The sequence below is a fragment of the Juglans microcarpa x Juglans regia genome, chromosome 1D (assembly GCF_004785595.1).
Source record: "Juglans microcarpa x Juglans regia isolate MS1-56 chromosome 1D, Jm3101_v1.0, whole genome shotgun sequence".
NCBI classification, from domain to species: domain Eukaryota; kingdom Viridiplantae; phylum Streptophyta; class Magnoliopsida; order Fagales; family Juglandaceae; genus Juglans; species Juglans microcarpa x Juglans regia.
The window spans coordinates 13,481,050-13,498,746 of NC_054594.1; positions in this window are offsets into that span (position 1 = coordinate 13,481,050).

Consider the following 17,697-nt stretch of genomic DNA (forward strand, 5'->3'; position numbering starts at 1 on the left):
CATGTGTGCGTCAGATGGCAACCTACAAGCATACATAACATTAACATCATTATCTTTTCTCAAGTGCATAAGCAACTAAGACTTAGAAAATGCATAAACTACTCTTGACTTGGACTTTCTTCACTTAGACATATTCTTCTATCCAAGTCCATCTTCTATGTTTTCCTTTATCACTTTTCCAAATTCTCAAACCCATAGTTGGGGTCCCACTTGAGGTCACATTTCCAACACATAGCATTCTACTTAAAGTTTTTATCCTTTAAAGTGAACCCCATTCACTTTAAGGGTTAAGACACGCTATAACCTTCATAAAACTCTTTACCTTCCAAACCATCAATCTTGATGCATAACTTGAACCAACCAAGTTATACATCTCAACCTTAGCCAATAAATACATCTCTTCCTCCATTCATGCATAATCTAACCAATTCTTCACCGTAATCTTAACCATGCATAATACACAACTTTAAATCAATTTTGAGGCTTAAACCTCGTAACTTAGGTTGTATAAATAAGCGTCCAACCAAAGTACACGTGGTAAATCTGTCTGTCACATGCATCCAACAAAATTATACATGTTTCCTACCCCTTTTTATCACCAAAGATCAACATATAATCCACTAAAACGCCTGGTTGTATAAATAAGCTTCATACACTTGGCACTAACCTTCAACTCAAACCCATACAATCATCACACTTTACAATCTTTCCCAACCTTCACAATCCCAACACTTCACTTATTCGAACAGTTATGTAACCATTCAAACGTGAATTAGAATACTGTTTGAACGTGTTTGTGAACGTTCGAACGGTTTTATTTAGATGCTATATTTCATTCCAGAAAGTCTAGTTTGAGACGAAATTTAATTTTCATCCCAAATAAATACTTTTAGGGAGGAGTTTTAATTCGCCCCTAAAAAATTTCGTCTCTAAAGATCAAATTTCTTGTTGTGCCTTATTAGTAAATATTTGGTTTTCAGTTTTGGAAGTGATTTAGGTTTCAATTTTTGCCAAAGTTTTGGTAGGATTCTTGTTTATTTATGTATTTATTTCTAATACAATAATTTAGATTTTTCTATTTCTGAAAAAATATCATAATTTCAAATTTTGCAGCTATTTACGTCCGTCTTCTAGGCCGCTTCATAAAATAATTTCAAATTTTACTATTAATCAATATTATTCAAAGTTTTCTCTATGTTTTAAGCAAATATCTTGTCTTCTCTGTTTCAATTATCAATTAGAACCAGCTGCCATAATTAATCTTAATTTTGTCCCGCGTCAATATCAACCACATCATGATTCTATGAATCCTCTAGTTTATGCGTTCCTTAGCATGTCTTGTAAAAAAGAACTAAATATTTAAACATTAAGTATATAAGTTTCTTTTTTGAAGAAATTGATAAAAGATTACGTTACCTTAACAAAGCCATGATCAGTAGGAAAGTTTGTACATGTTAAGATTTGACTAGCAGTCCGGTTCTTTTTGTTGAAGACTATTTTGTCAACTCTACTAGAATTCAGGACATCCTTGCGGAACTCGAACCACAACAAATTGCAATAGTGATGGAGAGGTGTATTCCCGTCGTTGTCCTATTATTTTTTGGAATAGTTAATATTGGAACTAATTTTATTTACAAGGCTTTCGTCTTTTAATAAGAAATTAAACTTTTTTTGTGTGCTGTTAATATGTTGATCATTTATTCCTATAAAGTCAGACAACCCTCCAAGTCTATTTTTATTAAATGAATATTAAATAATACATGCAATTTAGTTAGAATTATAATAAGAACACTAGAAAATTATTCCTATTGTTGACAATGAAGGCCGCAATGCACTCCATCTCGCCGTGCATGGCCGCTGGCCAAATGCATTGCAGCGCTAATCATCCAACATAATTCGTCTTTCCAGAGTCTTTTGAATCAGATCAGGAAACCGATGGAAAAAAAAATTGAAACACCACAAGAAAACATTCTCATATTAAATGAGCCTTGCATTTAAGTTTATGTCAATCGATTCGTGTCAAAGCAATCTTTAATAGACCTCATACCCCATGTCTACATTTTTTAATGAATCTATTTGGAAACATGATGGTTTTCACTTACTTTTCAAGTTGTTACTATACAATGATCCAAGATCTTCTACTTTCTATATAATTAACACTTATTAATGGAAGTTATGTTTATTATCAAAATAATAATAATAATAAACTGTTAAAATCACTACAACACAATTGGTCTTTAGTGACGGTTGGGAAATTATGACAGTCCCCAAACAGTCACTAAAAGGCCTTTTTTGTGATGGTTTTTGGAAACCGTCACTGAAGACAGATGAGGTTTTTTTAACGTTCGAACGTATTGGAAATTTACGTTCGAACGTCAAATGTACATTCGAACATTCTGACAACTTACATGTGAACGTGAAATGTTTTGGCGCCAACGTTCGAACGTTATTAATTAACATTCGAACGTGAAATATTTTGCGCCAACGTTCGACCGTTAATTAATAACGTTCGAACTTTGATTGTAAATTTAAATTAAATTACTCTAATTTAAAAATTATGTAGTTTTTATAGTGCATAATTTGTGAACAAGTCTAAAAAATTGACTTGTATATATTTATATATACACAATTTGAAATATATAAATATATATTTATGTTTATATATATTTGAAGTGCAGCGATTTAGTATTAAAGTTGGAAAATATAACATTAAAGAAGATTGAGAATTGAATGGTGAAAAACCATAGAAATATTAAATAATATTTTTCTTTATAAATAATAAAAGTAAAATACAAAATATGATCGAATTTCTTAAACAACACTTAGATGATAGCGTTGTTCACGAAATTCGAACTCCGTACCTCCTCAGTCAAGTTATCAACCTTGTCATTGAGGATACCTACACGATGGGCGATCTCAGATACAGACCCCTCTATAGCCGCGAGCGATCGATCGATCTTATGATTGATATACGCAGTCAACTATGAGATCATCGCATCAACCTAAGCAGGCCGTGCATCTCCCGCAGATGTACTCGGCGGCTGCTGACTACTACTCCCCACATGACCTAGCTCAGGCTGCGTCAGAGGAACTAGATCCTCTACAGGGGTGGCTGACGTCTCCTAGCCTGTCCAATGCTACGTCGATGCGTTGTCATGTTGAGATGGCTCATTTGATCTTTCACCCGCTCCTCTGGCTGAGTTGGCACTCCTCGTGCAAGTAATAGTCAGCTGATCAGGACACCGAATGGGAGATTATCCATGGAGACGATGCTAGCCTCATAACGGATCCTCTCAAAGATGTGAAGTGGCAAATCTATGGGTGCATGCGGTCCCTCCCGGTGAGGATGTAGAAATCCTCGTCTCGATCATCAGCTCGAGCCTCTAGGCCAGTATCCTTGGCCTCTGATCGGTCTGCATCTCTGGCTGATGCTGGCTCAAATGGGCAGCTAGTAGATGATGTAGAAGTGGCTACATCCTCACGGGATGTAGCAGGTGTAGATGTCTCAACTCCTCGATAATCCCGAGGTGCTCGGTGATGACATCTGGTGAAATCTCAATGGAAACACCGCGTACAGTCACGGTGTGAGAGGATGTGTCCTGAGGCATGATACACATCCCATATAGAACTCCTGAACCATTGAGGGATACACCTTCTCCCTCAATGTGCAAATATTTCCCCAGCCTCTACTGAGGAAAACATCTCTCAGGTTCGTCTGCTCCCAAATGAGTTCGTCGAACTCATTAATCAGGACCTCTCGCTCTACCATAACAGTACCAGCCCCGATACGAGCAGTGTCCTGAGTGGCTCCTTCCCTCCCTTGTTTCCTAGTATGCAGAGGATGAGCCATATCCTGAAAATAGAAAAAGAAAAAAAAATTATTTACATTGATGCATTTTTTGTGTTAATTTTAAGCTGCTCTGCATTAACGTTCGAACATAGTAAAAGATACGTTCGAACGTTAAGATAAAACGTTCGGACGTATTTCCTTTACGTTCATAAGCAAACACGTGCGTGCGAACGTATAACATACACGTTCGAACATAAGCAGTAAATAAACATTGGCTGACGTACGTTCGGACGTTTATGTTATACGTTCGAACGTATGTGTTTTACGTGTGAATGTAAATATGAACGTCCGAACGTTGAAGCGTAAATAAAGTAGAAAAGTAGTACGTTCGGACATTATAATTAAATGTTTGGACGTAACTTTTACGAAAATAGTGTCCGAATGTAAAACAATACACGTTCGAACGTATAAGCCTTAACGATTATATAATTGTAACGTCGTATGTTCAAACATTTTGGTGAAACGTTCGAACGTAAATAGCAAATAAATTTAAACGACATACGTTCGAACGTGTATCTTATACGTTCATGGTATTGTTTTACGTGCGAACGTAAAGGATTTATGTTTGAACGTTGAAGCTAAATAAAGTTTAAAAAGTAGTACGTTCGGACGTATTCATTAAACGTTGGACGTAAAATTTATGAAAAATAACGCCCGAATGTAAAAAATGAACGTTCAAACGTATAAGCCTTAACGGCTATGTAATTGAAACGTCATCTATTCGAACGTCTTGGTGAAACGTTCGAATGTTACGAGACAGAATGGCTGAGTCGACTCAGCCATTATTGAAATCTCAAAAATTAATCTACAACGTTCTAAATGCCGAAATGCCACCGTAGAAATGAAGTATACACTTCAAGAAACATTTCTACAGTGACTATTTGGCTAATGGCAAGCCGTGGTGGCCGAAAAATAGAGTTGAAAATCTAGCCACCACTTATCCCTTTTTAAACAAAACTCAATCTAAATCTCAAATAAAATATATATTATTTGATTAAAAGATGAATGCTTACCTTTTAGTGATGGTTGTGGCGGAGTTTGACGACGGCGGCGATGGAGGAGAAGCGGCGTGCAATAGAATGATGATGATAACGGTGAAAATGATGTTTCGCCATTCTGTTTCCACCTTATATACACAAAACGTTTGAACGTAATTCTTAGTACGTTTGAATGTTTTTCGATTTATTTTCTAAAATATTAACTATAATATATTATATTATTAATATATGTTATATATTATATATTATAATATTATATATAGCATTATAATATATAATATTATACTATAATATATATAGTATATTAGATATACTATTATATATATAGTACAGTATATATCTAATATTATATAATATAATATATAATATATTATATATATATGATATATTATAAACTAATGAAATCAACATTAGAACCACATGCTCTTATTACTTGTTTAAAATAATATACTTTATTATTACAATCTAGTACCCAAAATTCTAGTGTGCAAATTCCTAAATATATTGATTGGAATCAAATTACTCTTCTTAATGAATGACAATTAGATTAATTGATTTTTTTGAATTTGTGAGTGCTAGTTATATTTCTAAAGTTTAGCAATATGTTTATATATGTTATTGTGAATTTATGCTTACTCTTGAAATAATTGTGATTATTATTTGTGAATTTTGTGAATAGTTTGTAAGTTTATGGTGTTCATTGATGAATTAATATGTGTATAAATATTGTTATGAGAATATTGTGAATATGTTGTGATATGGATTTAAAATATTGTGATTATTGTTTTTGAATTTTTATTGAATATGTTTAACAAGAAAATTATAAGTTTATGATCTTAATTTAAGTAAAGATTAAAAACATTTAATATACAGATAATATGAAGTTTAATATTTAACATGGAGTAAGTATATATAATATACTCATACTAATTTAGTTAGAATATGATTATTATTCATAAGTATAGTGTAAATTATGTCTTAAAAGAAATAAAAATAAAAGTATATAACTTAACTATATATAAAGTATAATAGTTTTTTCATATAGAAGGAGATCAAAGATGAGGCTGACCATTGGATCAGTAAATAGCAATGTGCATTTTTTTTTGGAGGATCGATCCATTTTGTTTTCAAAGTAACGTTCAAACATCCTCCATAATTATGCATGTTACAAGTAATAAATATATAGAGGACCGACTAGTTAGCTAGCTTGGTGATCACGTTATAGTTGCGTACCTTCATTTGTTGCGTTTGTGGCTATGAAGTGGGTCGTACGTATCTTCAAACATCGAGATAGGTGTCCATTAAGTGGTAGCCCCAGCCGTACTACAACAGCTGATAGTCGTTGAAAGTCGGGAATATTTATGAACGGTATGGAACTGGGTTGGATGAAGTTGAAAGTCATACAAATTATGACTCTCCGATAATGTGATTCAAAAAAATCATTACTATATAGTATTTATATAGTGCATTATATAGATATATATATAAGTTTTGTTGTTCGTTTTATTAATTATATATTATTGATTTATATATATTGTATAATATATAGACTATATTAATTATGTTTTCATCTAAAGTATTATGCTATCATATATATATATATATATATATAAAATATAGTATATATACAACACTATAATATAGTATATAATGCAGAATTTAATAAGTAACAACGAATTATATATTATTGATTTATATATATGGTATAATATATATACTATATTATTATGTTTTCATCTAAAGTATTATGCTATCATACTATATGTATATATATATAATATAGTATATATACTACACTATAATATAGTATATAATGCAGAATTTATGGAGTAACAAAGAATATCTCGAACAACTAGGTTGTATGAAATAAGAAAATAGTGGGAAGAAGTTGGTATTTTTTCCAACTTTAAAAAAAAAAAATTATAATGAAGAGAAATATTGTGAGTATCTAGAAAAAAAATACGTATATATAACTATTATATTAAGGAATACTAACTATTGAATAAAAATTTACACCCGACCACGATTTTTTAACGTTTGAACTTTAATAATGTATTCCCGCTGAATTTTTTATATCTGTTAGGAAGGGTATGTTCGAACGTTTCAATTATAACGTTCGAACATTAAACTAAAAGTGCGGGAAATTTCCCGCTCGATTAAGGTATCTATGTGATGATCTAAACGTTCGAACGTTTATACTGTACGTTCGAATGTTAGTGACTGAAAAATCACTAGAAAATTATAACGTTTGAACGCCAAATTTCTGAATGTCCGAACGTTAGGAAATTAGTGCAAGAAATTTCCCGCTCGATTATAGTAACTCTTTGATGATATGAACGTTCGGCGTGCAAGTTGTACGTTCGAACATTAGTCAGTGAAAATCTATGAATGTTCGAACGACAAATTCCTTAACGTTGGAACATGAAAATAAAAGTGCGGGAAATTTCCCGCTAGATTTCATGCTTTATCGTACGAAGGGTACGTTCGAATGTTTATATAAAACGTCCGAACGTGAATCGCAAAAAAAAATTTCCTATTTTATTACGTTCGAACGTCATCTTAAAATTGGGCGGGATAATATAACGTTTGAACGTACAACTTAAACGTTCGAACGTTTGGTCTAATAATTTTAGAACTTAATGAATACATGCACGGGAGGAAGCGGCTCATTTCTGCTTCTCCTGTGCGCGCAACAGAGAGAGAGTTGAGAGAGAGTCTCCTGCAGGAAAGAGAGAGAGGGTTGAGTGAGAGAGAGTTGAGTGAGAGTTGAGTGAGAGAGGGACGTGGGTTAGGGAGAGCGAGAGTTAGAGTGAGAGTCATGTTGAGTTTTGGTAAGAAAAAAATATTGAGTTTTTGTCCTTTTTTTTTTTAATTTTATGATATTTGTATTGTGTTTTTGTTATATAATACAAAATAATAAATTAGTGTTGTATTTTTTTGAAGGATTGGTTGTTTTGGCAAGTTGGAAGCTTTGGATTTGTAAGAGGATATTGTGAGTGCTAGGTATATTTCTAAACTTTAACAATATGTTTATACATTTTATGATTACTCTTGAAATATTGTGATTATTGTTTGTATAGTTTTTGAATAGTTTGCGAGTTATTGTGAATATGTTGTGATATGGATTTGAAATATTATGATTATTGTTTGTGAATTTTGTTTAAATATGTTAACATGTTTAGAAATATATTGTCTTTAGGTTTTGTTAATACATGGTTATTGCTTACTCAAGTTTAGGAATATGTTAATACATATTGTTATCATTTTATGCTTACTCTTGAAATAATTGTGATTATTATTTGTGAATTTTGTGTGAATATATGTTTATATAGTTAGAAATATATTGTGTTTAGTTTTTCGTATTATGTGAATTTTTTATATAATAATTTTTTTTTGTGTTTTTTGAATTTGTTCTTTGACAAGAAAATTATAAATTTAGGATTTTAATTTAAGTAAAGATTAAAAACATTTAATATACATTTAATATGAGATTTAATATCTAACATTTAATAAGTATATATAATATATTCATACTAATTTAGTTAGAATATGATTATTATTCTAATTATAACTATAGTATAAAACTTGCTTTTAGAAAAAAGAAAAAAAAAGTATATAACTTAACTATATATAAAATATATATATATATATACATACAATAATTAATAACATTTGAAATTAAGTATAACAATTAAAATGATAGTTTAAGAATGATAATAATTAAAATGTTATAATAATATTTGGAATTAAGTATAACAATTAAAATAACTCTTTAAGAATTATAATAATTAATATTATATAATAACATTTGGAATTAAGTATAACAATTAAAATAACTCTTTAAGAATTATAATAATTAATATTATATTATAACATTTGAAATTAAGTATAACAATTAAAATTATACTTTAAGAATGATAATAATTAAAATTATATTATAATCTTTAAAATACTCTTCAATAAAAAAATCTTGTACCTACCAAATAAGTAGAGTTGGAATAAATATACTTATTTATTATAAACTAAAGAGTAAGTAAATAAGGATCAAATAAATTCTTATATAAAAATTATATACTTATTGTCTATGTAAATAAATAACTTACTCAATTAAGTATAACAATTAAGATTATAATTGTGGAATGATAATAATTAAAATTATATAATAACCTTTAAAATTATATATAACAATTATAATAACAATTATATAATAACAACGATACAGAATGATCTTGAAGAAATGTCTATCAATTTGCTTGACTGTCATTGTCTCTCCGGCCTTGACTACTCTCCTCCGGTCTTGACAATTACTAATTGAGAGTTGTCAGGACTAGAGAGTCTATGACAGTTAAGCAATTAGTCTAAAATTTAGATATTTTTTCAAGATTATTCTCCCTCGTTATCTATTCATAATAGGAAACTTGTGAATATATTCTTCTATCTCTCTCTAGTTTAACAATATAACATGCAATACTATTTGTTTGACAATCTAGACACAGAACATGAGGATATTGTTTGTAGTGTTTTTTGATAGATATGGTGGGTTATTGCATAAATAACCTTAGACCCGTTTGGGAATTAGTGTACATTTATTTGTCTACTAATTCCTGAACTGTCCAGTGTGGACAGCTTGTGATTATATTATCTATATTGCACATTTTTGTTACTCCTTACTTTCCACGTTTAATATGAGGTTTCGGCATCTTCATCTACTGTTCTTCAGGTATACTGTTCGTAGGGTCACAATCCCTTTATTTGAACATGTATATTTGGAGACCTATGGGGAGGTGCTGCCGAAATTTCTACTCATGTGGAAAGTAGTAGAGTGACGAGATTTATGCAATATAGAGAATATAATCTCGAATGGGATATGACCAACTACCTTATCAAAAAAGCAATGAGAATTGGAGCATGAGATGCATGTGATTTTTCAATGTACGTGTTATTAATAGATAGATGTTTTTAGAAATGGACAAAAATTGGATGCGTCTAGGCGATAGACTTAGAAAGGATTACGTACCCTATGCACATGGAGTAAGAACCTTTATTGATTTTGCACGAGCCTCTGCTGATAGTCGTGGTTACATTAAGTGTCCATGTCGAGGGTGTAAAAATTTGTGTGCGATAGGATTGGATGAAGTAGAAAGTCATATATTTGTGAACGGTATGGATCTGGGGTATACCCGATGGGTACTGCATTGTGAGCCGTATGAACAGTCAGCAGATGTATTGGTCGATCATCACAATTATTTGCAGCACATGGATGATGAATATGAGCTGGATGAGATAGAGGAGATGTTGGATGACATTGGAGCGGGGATGTTTATGGATGAGGTTAACGACAATGCCTCAAGTGGTGGAGGGACTGATTGTGAAAGTTTTGCTTCAATGTGAGAAGATGCAAAGCGCGAGCTTTATCCAGGTTGTACAAAACATTCCAAAATATCGTTTATTGTACGGTTGTTTCACATTAAGTCATTGTGTGGGATGTCGACGAATGCAATAAACATGGTATTGGACTTATTTAACGAGGCGCTTCCCAAAGGGTCTGCATTGCCCAAGAACTTTTATGAAGCAAAACAGCTGAGAAAGGGATTAGGATTTGAGTACAAGTCCATACATGCATGCAAGAATGATTGTGTTCTGTTCTGGAAGGAGAACAAGAAGAAACAAGCATGTCTTGTATGCGGAGAGTCGAGGTGGAAGGGTAAGAAAAACGTGCCGGTTAAGGTGTTGCGGTATTTTCCCTTGAAACCTAGGTTGCAAAGACTATATATGTGTAAAAAAACAGCTCATGATATGGTGGCACGAGGAGAAAAGAGTTAAGAATGACGCATATATGAGGCACCTAGCTAATTCACTTGCGTGGCAGTTTTTCGATAATCAATATCCAGAGTTTGGGATAGAAGCTCGGAACGTACGCCTGGGACTCACAACAGATAGATTCAATCCTTTTGGGAATATGAGTACAAGTTATAGCACTTGGCCCGTAGTATTGATTCTGTACAATCTTCCACCATAGAGGTGCATAAAGGGGTCAAAGTTTTTGTTAACTTTACTCATCCCTGGCCCGAGATCACCTGGGAATGACATTGACGTATTCATGCAGCCGTTGATTGAAGAGCTGAAAGAGTTATGGGAAACAGATGTTAGAACTTATGATGCATCCACGTCGACATCTTTTCAGATGCATGCTGCGGTAATGTGGACCATAAATGATTTTCCAGCATATGGGAATCTTTCCGACTGGAGTACGAAAGGGAAGTTAGTGTGTCCGACGTGTAATAAACAAACTGCTAATGAGTGGCTAAAATATTCTCAGAAGTTGTGTTTCATAGGTCATCGACGTTATCTACCAGCAAATCATGCATGGAGAAGAGAATGTGCTAAGTTTGATGGGAGAGTAGAGGATAGAATTGCACCAAAAGAGTTGTCTAGGGAAGATATAGCGGAACAATTGCAACATGTAAAAGTGAACAATTTTGGCAAAGGTTGGGGAAAGAACAAGAGAAAACGAGGTACAGCAGAATTGAATTGGACAAAGCGTAGTATTTTTTTTACTTGCCGTATTGGTCGTCCTGCATGTTGCGACATAGTTTGGATGTAATGCATATAGAGTAGAATATTTGTGATAATATACTTGGTACCTTGATGAGTATTAACAAAAAGACAAAAGACACGATCAAGACGAGAAAAGATCTTGAGAGAATGGGAATTAAACATAATCTACATTTGCGTGTGGAAGGCAATAGGGTGATCATGCCACATGCATGTTTTACAATGACCAGGGAGGAGAGGATGGATTTCTACAAATGGTTGCAAGGTGTGAAGTTGCCAGATGGTTATGCTTCAAATATTGGTAGATGCGTGAATCCTGATGACTGGAAAATTAGTGGATTGAAAAGTCATGACTGTCACATATTTTTGCAGAAGTTATTACCCGTGGGAATTCGTGGAAAGATGACATCTAATGTACGTGTCGCCATATCTGAACTCTGTATGTTTTTTAAGGATTTGTGCGCTCGGATAGTAAATCGAGATGTGTTGTCGAAATTGGAAGAAGACATTGCTACTATACTATGTAAATTCGAGCAGATCTTTCCACCATCATTTTTTGATGTCATGGTCCATTTAGCAATACATTTACCGCGAGAGGTACTTTTGGGTGGACCAGTGCAATTCCGTTGGATATATCCAGTTGAGAGATATTTGAGTCGACTGAAGCGCACTGTTGGGAATAAAGCTAGTGTTGAGGGTTCAATAGCAGAGGCCTATATACACGATGAATGGTTAACATTTTGCTCTCTATATCTTCGTGGTGTGTTGAGAAGGTAATAATCATAAAGAGCGAAATGCTGATCTTGCTACTCCGCTTCCTCGTAAGCTATCAGTGCTTTTCCAGAATGTACGACCCTTGGGTGCACAAACGGGTTACGATTTAATTAATGGAAAGTTGGGTAAAATTCGGTGGTATGTGCTAAATAATTGCCAGGAGATTGATGATTATCTCAGGAATGTCATTCCATGTTTTGAATAATTATAGTTTTCTTAAAATTAACTATAATTGTTGTGCTCAAAATATACTTCTTTTGCAACATGTTATAACAGTAAGCACATTGACAAACTTAGGACGGAAGGCGTAGAAAATATAGAGGCAAGACACGAGGAAGAATTTTCTGGATGTTTTGAAGAACGTGTATGAACTAAAATTAAATATATGTTATATTTTGAAATTTTTAACTCTAGATAATGAAATAATAAATATATACTATTTCAATTTTTAGATTTTGGAACAACGTACTCGTGATCCCGGATCACTTTCTTATGAATTGTATGCATTGGCCCGTGGTCCCTCAAATAGAGCACTTCGATACACTGGATGCACGGTTCGAGGTTATAGATTCCATACTCTGGACCGTGAACGTAATAGAAAAACTCAAAACTATGGTGTGTTGGTCGAGGGGAGTCATGGAACAGATGATATTGACTATTATGGTGTCATACGTGATATTATCGGATTGAAATATCTGGGTGGGTCTGTAACATATGTCTTTAAATGTGATTGGTGGGATCTAGGCGGTGGTCGGGTTTCGATACATAGGGATAATCACTTTTCGAGTGTCAATACTGCATCTAAATGGTATGAAGATGATCCATTTGTTTTGGCTTGTCAAGCTACCCAAGTCTATTACTTGATTGATCCAATGAAAAGTGCTGATGAAGATAGTAGAGAGATAACTTGGCGAGTCATACAAAAATTTGTCCCTCGAAATATATATGAAGCAGGAACGAGTGCAGATTACGAGAATAGTAGAGATGAAGATCATGACACTCCGATTGTAGAGGCATACTAGGAAGATGGAGAGGGTATTAACTTGCTTGTTGACCTCGGTGCACTCGAGTTGCCCCCTTTGTGTAGAGATGATGTCCCACTCGTCCATCTCGACCCGTCTGTATTAAATGATCATTCAATTCAAGTAAGTGAGGATGAAGAAGAATAAGAAGAAGAGTCAAAAGATAAAGATGAAGATGAATCAGAATCAGAATAGGAGGTGGATAAGGACAATGAAGAAGAGGTGCATGATGATGATGAAGATGTTATTGATGGAGATTCTGAAACAAGCATGGAAAATTCATCTGAAGATGAAGAATAAAAGTGCTAAATATTTAATTCATATAGGTGACTATAAAATATCTTGAATTTTCATAATTTCTTCTAATTAATTATTTTCAAGAATGCTGCCAAAACGACAACGACGAAATGTGCCTCCACCAAGTCTAAGTCCTGAACCCATTGAGGACTTCCCACTCGAGGAATCCGTTCCTGAAGATCAAGTTAACACAGAAGAGAACAACAGCCAGTCGACACCTACCAGTAAGGAAATATTGTCGTTGATAATTAATTATATAGTTAATACTTTTGTCTCAATAACTATATAATTTATAATTATACTATCTATTATTATGTAGTTGACGCATCTGCACGTCGCGGTCGTGGCTATACACGTGGCATCTCTCTTGAAAAAAATAGAAGGCACGAAAAACTAAAGATCACAATTCCTGATAATTCCACTGGAGGAGTGGATGATAGTGCAGCATCGCTTTCCTCCTATATTGACACAGTAGATCGAGCTTATGCTCCATTTTATGTGTGCTCATGGCAAGATGTTCCGAATGAGATTAAGGAGCACATTCGAAGTCGTGTGCTGGTGAGTTTACTTTGAAAGTACATTTTTTTTCACTTAGATTAGTATATCATATTTTTTACATGATTCCCTTGCTAGGATGAATTCGGCCTCGACTTTGGCCGTAGCGAGGATTTAAGAACCGTGAATGAGTTGATAGCTACACTATTCCGACGTCACAAAGGACGATGTCATGACCACTTCAAAAAGTTTGAGACGTTAGAAGAGGCTGCGTAGTCTCGTTTTCAGCAGATGAAGTTAGATGATTGGAGAAAGTGTTGTGATCTTTTCGCATCTCCAGATTATCAGGTATTTTACATTTATATCTTTTAATTATTTACATTCATATTCATTCTATATATTATATGTATACATATTACAATTAACATTCTTAATATATTTTGTAGCACTTGAGTTCTACAAATGCACAGAATAGATCCGCTCTGACTGTCCACCATCATGCCGGTTCAAGGTCATTCCACCGTCTTGCTGAAAAAATGGTAATTAAAAAAATTTTAGATTTCATTTATTTTCTTGATATTCTTTTATTTAAGTATTAACATTATATTTTTAAAATTGCTAATATCGCTTTGCTAGAAACGTGATGATCTTGAAAACTTTTCCCTCATTCATGTCTATGCTGCTGCTTACACTAATGAGCATAATGAGTGGATGGATCCTGTCGCTGCAGATAATTATGTAAGCAGTGTTAATTTTGTTAAATAAATTATTTATGTAATATTTAAATAAATTATTTTTTATTTCTATTTCTTTTAATACGTTACTAATTATTTACGATCATTACCTTTCAAATTACAGGAAAAAATGATGGAGATGCAGTCGATTTCAGGGGAATCCTCTCGTGACATAGACATAGTCAAGCAAGTGCTCGGGCCGCAGTCTAGTATGGCAAGAGGTTTGGGACGATCTATCAAGCATAGATGTTCATCCTCCTCAACCTCATCGACTTCACAAATTAATTATTTACGGCAGGTTTAGAAGCTGCACGGCGTGAGAATGAGTATATGAGGTCGAGACAGCAAGAGTTAGAGTCTCTCTTAGAACGACAGTCTCATTTAGAGACGCGTTTGCAAGACCAACAGAGAGACCAGGAGGAAAGAAGACGCAGTGAAGTGCAAGAGCAAGTGCAACGGGAGATGATGGTGCAAATGGAGCGTGTTATGTGGTTGCAACAGAATTGCAGTGGGCAAGGAAAAAAAAAGAAATAAATTTGTCTTTTCTAATGGTGGCTAGTTTTAATATCTAATTTTAAAATTTTATAAGACATTGTTAGTTTTCAATTGATGGTATGTAATATGATGAAACAAGTAATATGTTTTTAAATTTTATGAAATTGGTATTTCTGATCTATACGTTTGAATGTAAAGTAAAAACGTTCGAACGTTGTTCACATTTGAACCAACATTCGAACGTGAATACATATTGTGTATCGTAACATTCGAACGTAGGCCTCTATGTTCGAACGTGCTGACCCTCAAACGAACAAAACGTTCGAATGAGTAAGCGATTAACGTTCCAACAAACCTCTGAACGTACCACTTGCATTCGAACGCTCCTTCGTTTACATTTGAAATAACGTCCGAACGTTAAACGCTTACGTTTAAACATTAGTCCGTTTACGTCCGAATGAAATTTTGAACGTTTATTCTAATTAACGTTCGGACACATAAATGTTTGAACGTAAATATGATACATTCGAACTATATTCAACGAACGTCAACTTCTCTCATTCGAACGCCAATCGGTCGGGTTACTGTTCGAACATTTAATTTGACGTCCGAACGTGACTTTCTGTGACAGTGCCACAAGTTACTGCATCAACCAACGATCCATTTAGTCAAGGTGACTACTTCATATCATAAACACATTCTTTATGACAATTCACATATTTCACCTTCACCGTAATATGCACCTACTAACTTTAGGTGCAACCTCACTCCAGTGTCCTTTCATAAAATCCATTCGAGGTCCATCAACTGTACTTCGTCAACCCAGGGATTTCCACTCGACTTTAGACACTCCAAAGTAGATAGGGTGTGATGCCCCCAGATTTTCGCTTAGGATTGGACGGACATCAAAAGCATCGGAACATGCAACACAAGGTTACCTGCCTTTGTTCATGACATATATGATGCAATGTTCCTAACATGCAACTAGCATTATGCAATATTCGCAGTGGATAAATTTTTTTTTCTTTAGCAATACAATGCACCAAACTGAAAATACCCCAAATACTTAAAACATACTTCATACAAAAGGACATACTAAACAACTAAGATCATAACGCTAGTCCAAAATGACCATGATCAGAAGAGTACTGCAGATGCAGCTCCATAGTACAAGTAGTAATTTAAGTTAACTACTATATTAACATTGACGTTGCACCGTCACTTAGTCGACCGTTTCCAGTTGGTCGATTCCCGGCTCTCCTTCAGATCCTGTAACAAGATCTACCATTCGGGGTAGGGGAATGGTAGTTAGGACTACCACAATGAGATTTGATTACAAATCTCAGTAAGTTAACAGAAAACCTCCACACAGGTTAAAAATGCATGCATGACTGTAAAAATATGAATGTATAATCAAAGTCATAAGTAATCAAAGCATAACTTGACCTACAACATAGCATAACTGACATAACTTAAACTGAAATGTGAACTGAACTTGACTTGCTTAAGCTGAACTGTACTTAAATTGAGATTTGACTTGACATAAACTTGGTCTAAAACTTTACTTAAGATTAACTTGGACTTGAACTGAAACTTAACTTGACATGAACTTCAACTTGAACTGAAACTTAACTTTACATGAACTGAAATTTAACTTTACATGAAATTGAACTTGAACTGAAACTTAACTTGACATGAACTAGAATTTGAACTGAAACTTAACTTTACATGAACTTGAACTTGAACTGAAACTTAATTTGACATGAACTTAAAACGTATTCTTGTCTCAGGGGTCACCATGATAGAGTAGTCTTATCTCATGAGATTATCATGATTACATAATTTTATCTTATTAGGTTACCATGATTGCACAGTCTTATCTCATGGGATTACCATGATTGAGTATTTATATCCCATGTGGTTACCATGATAGCGTATTCTAATCTCATGGAGTTACCATAATTGAGTAATCTTATCTCATGGGATCACCATGATTTTACAATAACCATGAACTGAACAATAACTTAATTGTATGAGGACATACATTAACGTAAGTAAAAAAACATGACGTACTTGACAAAATATATTTTATAGCATGACATAACATGTAACAGACAAGATTTTATAACGTGACATAACAGGTAACAGTGAATATTTAGTGACATGGCATACATGTAACAATGAATATTACGTGACATGGCATACATGTAACATATGGCATTGTGTAACAAGACACACTTGCAACATATAGCAATATACAACAGAATAGATTTTGTAACAGATAAGTTTTTATGATAGAATAAATCATTTGTAATAGACAAACATGTAATGACGTGGTATGACATGAAATATATGATAACATACATACATAATTGTTGTACTCTTACCCATCACACATACACAGTAAAATAATAGTAAGTTAAAAGCTAACTTACCTCGATCGTTGCGTTCAATGAGAATTTAATCGTGATTATGAG